Source organism: Suricata suricatta, chromosome 2 (genome assembly GCF_006229205.1).
Source record: "Suricata suricatta isolate VVHF042 chromosome 2, meerkat_22Aug2017_6uvM2_HiC, whole genome shotgun sequence".
NCBI lineage: Eukaryota > Metazoa > Chordata > Mammalia > Carnivora > Herpestidae > Suricata > Suricata suricatta.
This window is the reverse complement of record NC_043701.1, coordinates 92,776,046-92,782,910: the sequence shown is the minus strand read 5'-3', so window position 1 is coordinate 92,782,910 and position 6,865 is coordinate 92,776,046.

The following is a 6,865-nucleotide window of genomic DNA, read 5'->3' as shown; positions in this document are numbered from 1 at the left end:
CTTCTTCAAAACATATGTCAATAGGCTAAAATATAAAAACATTAGACTATAGGCCCTTACTAACCGTTATCATTGCATCAGTTCCAAGGGTCATCCCTCATTTTGTATCTCCCACCCCTCTTTCCTCAGCTACTCTCTCAGGGATTTGCTAGTTTTTGAACCAAGATCAGAGATCGAAAGCTTTGAATCTGCAAGATATTATAGGCTTAGAATTTATTGCTGCAATGCAACTGCTACCCTTAGTGCTTGGGCTCTCAATGTCCTCCGTTTCTTCTTTACCATCAGCACAGCTCAGCTCATGGTCTGCTGTATGAGGACCAAGCCTCAGGTGTCTAGGCATTCCTTACAGTGCTTAGAACAGTAGTAGAAGGCATTAAATAGATAAAACAAGTCCATTTGGTTTACAAAGTGCCATACAGAGGTGCCCGGCTGCCTCAGTCAGTAAAACATGCAACTCTTGATCTCAGAGTTGTGAGTTCAAGCCTCATGTTGGGTGTAGAGATTACTTAAAAATAAAATATATTTTTAAAGAGTGCCCTATAGGCAAATTTTTTATTTCCACTGAGAACACATTGGTCACTAATATGAATAGTGATTTAGTTATGTTTGATATAGTGATTCAATTATATGGCGCTTTCCTCTGTCAAAACTAAGTATCAAAGAAGACCTAAGGTGACTACACCTGTGTAAAACAGAAACAGGTGTTACAATTGTGTAAGCCTGTCTAGAGCAGTAGTTGGGATGGACCTGACTCAGCTGGGTTAAAAAGCCTGGGAATAACTGTTTCCTGGTTGTTTTACTCAGAGAGATATTTCTTTTAAACAGGGTAGAGCACTGAGAAACTATGTTCCCAAATAAAAGAAAAAGAAAGAAAGAGAGAAGAGGGTGCGGGGAGCAGAGAGTAGGGGAAGATGAATGAATATAAATGTAAAGATTCTTCTCTATGAAGCAGCTAAGAATTTAATCAGAAAAAGCATATAGGGAAGCCATGTCTAGCAGCATTTACCTTGCATATAAACAGTGGGGTGCTGGTAAATGTTAACAAGCTCTCTGGAAAACAAAAGTCCTGATTTGTACTGTTTGCATATTTCCTTGGAATAAATACTCCCAATGGCCAAATTCAAGCTACCAACATGCCCTTAGTGAACATGGGATTGGAAAGAATGAGCGTAACTGCATCACATGAGCTGGGGCTCTAGAACACCCTTGTGTAAAAGTTTAGGACAGTCTCAATGAGAACTTTCCAAATAAATGTGAGGGCTTTTAAATTCTCTCATATTATTCAGTTTCCTGAAGTGCAGGCAGTGAACCCCTTATTGAAAAGGGCCTAACCACTTCTATTAAAATAAGACTGAGCCATAGCAATTTCTTACTTGACATGTCTCTGGAGGCAAGGAAATAAAAGCAAAAATAAACTATTGGGACATCATCAAGATAAAAAGCTTCTGCACAGGTAAGGAAACAGTCATCAAAACTAAAAGGCAACTGACAAAATGGGAGAAGATGTTTGCAGATGATATCAGATAAAGCGTTAGTATCCAAAATCTATAAAGAACCTATCAAAACACCCAAAAAACACATAATCCAGTGAAGAAATGGGCAAAAGACATGAATAAACATTTTCCCAAAGAAACATCCAGGGGGCTAACACATGCATGAAAAGATGCTCAACATCACTCATCATCAGGGAAATACAAATCAAAACCACCACAAGATACCACCTCACACCTCTCAGAATGGCAAACATTAACAACTCAGGCAACAACAGATGTTGATGAGGACATGGAGAAAGGGGTACCCTCTTGCACTGATGGTGGGAATGCAAACTGGCACAGACACTCTGAAAAATAGTATGGATGTTCCTTAAAAAGTTAAAAATAGAACTACCCTATGACTCAGCAATTTCACTACTAGGTATCTATCAAAAGGATATAGAAATGTTGATTCCAAGGGGCACATGCACCTCAAAGTTTATAGCAGTGCTATCAACAATAGCCAAGTTATGGAAAGAACCCAAATGTCCGTTGGTAGATATATGGATAAAGAAGATGTGGTAATATATACAACAGAATATTACTCCGTGATAAAAAAAAAGAATGAAATCTTGCCATTTGCAACAACATGCATGGAACTAGAATATATTATGCTAAGTGAAATTAGTCAGAGAAAGACAAATATCATATGATTTTACTCATATGTGCAATTTAAGAAACAAAACAGATGAACATAGGGGAAGGGAAATGAAAATAAGATAAAAACAGAGAGGGAGACAAAGCATAAGAGATTCTTAAATACAGAGAATAAACTGAGGGTTACTGGCGTGGTGTTGGGTAGGGGTATGGGCTAAATGGGTGATGGGCATTAAGGAAGACACTTGTTGGAGTGAACACTGGGTGTTACATGTAGGTGATGAATCATTAAATTCTACTCCTGAAATCATTATTACACTATATGTTAACTAACTTGGATTTAAATTTTTTAAAAATGAAAAAAATAAACTAATGATAGTATTCAGGGAAGACTAAGTCCTTTTCTTCAAATAGTCCTTGGAGACAAAGACTCCAATATTGCAGAATATATAGAAACACTTGTCATCAATTTTTCTGTTCTTGAAATACATAGTTTTTATAACTAACAGTATTCTTGTATAATCTGCAATTTTTATGAGAAGAATTTAGTTTTTCCCATTAGTAGCCTGTCTTAGTCATTTCAGGCTGCTATAACAAGATAACATTGTTTGGGAAACTTAAACAACAAATATTTCTTTCTCATTGTTCTGGAGGCTGGAAAATCCAAGATCACGGCGCTGACAGAGTTGCTGTCTGCTGACGGCAAGCTTCCCACTGTATAGCCTTGCTGTATCCTCACAGTGTATAGAGAGAGATTGCGTGTCTCCTCTGCTTTTTATTAGGATATTAATCCCATCATCAGGGTCTCACCCTCATGAGGAATCTAAGGCTAATTTCTTTCCAAAGGCCCCACCTCCTAATATCATCACACCAGGGTTTAGTGCTTCTAGCAACACTGGAATATGGAGACAGATCCAAACATTCATTCAGTCCAACATAACCAAAAGGAATAGGACAAGGCGTTGTGGCCAACATTGGGGACAGGAGGGAACTGAGAAAGGCTAAGCTAAATCAGAGAGCTTGGTGGAGAGATTTTATTCAGCTTAACTGAAAAGATCTTTCTTCTTCTTAGGCCAACAGGGACAATAATGTGCTATGGCCATTTTAGAGAAGTGAAGGTGAGAAACTGTTTATGAATTTGTTGACCAAAAAGTAAGTAAACTGATCTAAGCTAAAAGTTAACAAAACATAAATTGATATTAGAGTGATCTATACAAAATAAGTTTGGACCAGTTTGATTTATTTAAATGAATAAAAACAAAATGTTAATTTATGAACATAATTCGGTAGGCTAATTAGTCATGCAGTACAGCATTGCCCTTCGACAGTTTATTTCCATCAGCAGAATTAATCACAGCAGAGCAGATGTAGTAGGGACAATCCAAGGTTAAAACAAATGATACAAAATAATGAACTAGAGCACAAGATGATAACCTGGAGAAAGTAATGATTTATTATTCTGCCAGAGCCTTCTGTGGATTATGCAGCCACTTTATCCAAGCCTGTCTCCCTTTTAACCAGATATCTCTGATTGTAGTGATCTTTTACTTTGCATTAATTTTATCTGCCTTTGAAGGTAATGTAACTGTGATAAGAGGCAATTAGTTTTGCACCATCGAGAAGCACAATGAAATGTGACTTAAGAAAACAAAGATAAAATTAACTGTCTAAATGAGACTACAAGGCAATCTCATCTTTGCTATTTTCTTATAGGGTAGAGCACCATACGTTCAGCATCATAAACTGAAGGACAACTATAAGGATATTTAAGTTGGTTCAAAGACATGCTGTAATGAACACGATTCTTCCAGAGTAACATTAGCCAGTAATTTAATGCTAACTTTCCACAGGACTTGAGATCTATATCTACAGATTACATTACAGAAAAACACAAATGACAGGGTAGCACAATGGGGAACCAAGTCCCTTTTAAATTTTGTTTGGGATTTTGATTCTGAAATAAAATGAGCAAAACGGGTCTTCTGTTGAACATTATCTGGCTTCATTATGCCATCATCATTGTTTCCCTGTTGCTTCAGTATACCCAGGAAAATTCCAGTGTTTAAATTGTAGAGGTATTAGAAAAATGAAAAACTTTTGGTGGAGTTAAAATTTTGCATGACTTTTGTGTGTTTAGCTTATGCTTCTGGTAAGAAATGAATGTAGATAATGGTTAAATAATACAAACCGACTACATTGTTCTAGGTCTCTTCTGATAAAAATAAATAATCTTAGTCTTAAAATTTTATTTTGAAGTAGTCTTTACACCCAACATGAGGCTCAAACCTAAAACCCTGAGTGCAAGATCAAGAGTTGCATGCTCCATCGACTAAGCCAGCCAGGCACCCCAACAATTTTGATCTTAATTGAGTTATTTGAGGGTTAGACAAATTGATAATAAAAGGTTGTAGTTTTATTTTTTTAATAAACAGACTAATGAAATTGACTAGAGAGCTCAGAAATAAACCAACATATAAATGATTGATTAATTTATGACAAAGGAGGCAAGAATGTACAATGGAGAAAGACAGTCTGTTCAATCAATAGTTTTGGGAAAACTGGATAGACTCATGCAAAAGAATGAAACTAGACTACTGTCTAATTCCATATACAAAAGTTAACTCAAAATGTATTCGTGACTTGATTGTAGGACCTGAATCTATAAAACTTCTAGAAGAAAATGTGGGCAGTAAGCTCCTTGACATTGGTCTAGGTGATGGCTTTTTGGATTTGACTCAAAAGCAAAGGCAATAAGAGCAAAAATAAATAAGTGGGACTACAAAAGCTAAAAAGCTTCTGCATGGCAAAGACAAAAATGAAAGGCAACCTACTGAATGGGAGAGAATATTGGCAAATCATTTATCTGATAAAGCATTATATATTTTATATAACATATGTATTCAAAATATAGTCTTTATATATATTTAAAACATATAAAGAACTCATACAACTCAATTCCAAAAACAAATAAACAATCTTATTTAAAAATGGCAGTTTCAAATGAGAACAGAGGTTGAAGACTCCAAAGACCAATAAGGTCAACACCAAAGCAGAAACCAAGGGGGAAAACATTAGTAAAAACTATGAAAAAACAAATAGATAATGGTGATCACACTAGAATTCAGGTCCAGTGAAATCTAGATTAAATTTTGGCAAAGGGCTTGTTTGCAGAGAAGCCCCTTCACCAGGCTCCCTGTACCTGATACCTGACAATTTTTGAATTCTAGTTTGAAACTATATTAAGGCTGGACTTTAAAGAACAAATGGAAGAGAATTTCTTTCCTAAGCACTATGATCCAGAAGAGATATTTCTAATCCTAGTTACTTTGCTACCACTATGTGAGTGACATGGAAAAAACTATTTTCCTCTCAGTATCTCAGCCTTCCATCTATAACCAGGGAGAAGATTCAGCTTGTCTCTACCAACCCTAAACTGTTAACATCCAATTATTATATAACTAAACCTAAGATTGATGGAATTTCCTTTATCTTAAAAACAAAGATGTTTTAATATTAATCACTTAAGTCAGGGTATTTAAGCAAATGTTTTACCATTGGAGACCTAGTATACCAGTAATATTCAACACAGGTTCAGTATCTTTGGGGATATTTGGAGGTACTCCATATGGAACATATGCAGTAACAGTTTTAAGAAAATCAGTTTTCAGATCTTCATTTTTTTTTTGAATGATGTTTTTCTTAAAACTGAGAAAATGTCTATGGTCAAAGTATCATGTCTATTTTCATCTTCCACCTTCACTTTCCCTAATGCCCTGGTCCACTTTACCAGAGAAAGGTATATCCTTACACCCCTGGAATTTACAGGGTGTATAAAGATGATGTGGTTGCCAAAAAAAGGGTAATTCCAAATGTGGGGGTCTGTGAAGCCTCCCTTGAGGAAGACACCATTTGGGTCTCTTTTAATCTTTTCTAATGCTTTCAAGGGAGAGGTAGTGAAATATTCCATATTTATGTCCTATGAATGTCTCATGTCTGTGTGGAAAAAACAATGGTAAAGGTAAATTAGTGGGTTTTGGTTTTGTTCATTTTTTTTTAGCATTAACTCAGAGTCATATGATATATATTTCCATTAACATTTCATTTGCCAAGATATTATTAATGTTGTCAATTCACATCTGTATTTCCTTTGAGTATGTCTCTTGCTCATCATCAAGTGCTAACTACTTCTCTGCTGATGTTTTCATTCCTATCACATACTTATTCTATTTGGACCCGTTTAAAGAGAATGTGTTGTGGATTCTTCTGTAAATAATGCACTTAGAAACATTCATGAAAAGACTTCATGTAAGCCTAATACTTATCAGTGAACTTTTAGTGACCTTCCACTAAAACTTGTCTCACTTTGGAAGTAAGGCACACTTAGCCATGGATATACCTTTGTTGAAAAGTTTAGAAGAAGCTGCATTTATATTAAGAAACACATCTGATACAATTTTACTTAAATGTTTAATAATTGAATGTGTAGATTGCTTTGGGTAGTAATGACATTTTCACAATGTTTATTCTTCTGATCCATGAACAGGGAATGTTTTTCCATTTCTTGGTGTCTTCTTCAATCTCTTTCATAAGTTTCCTATAGTTTTCATCATATAGGTCTTTTACATCCTTGGTTATATTTACTCCTAGGTATTTGATAGTTTTTTCGTGCAATCGTGAATGGGATCAGTTTCTTGATTTCTCTTTCGGCTGCTTCATTTTTGGTGTATAGGAATGCA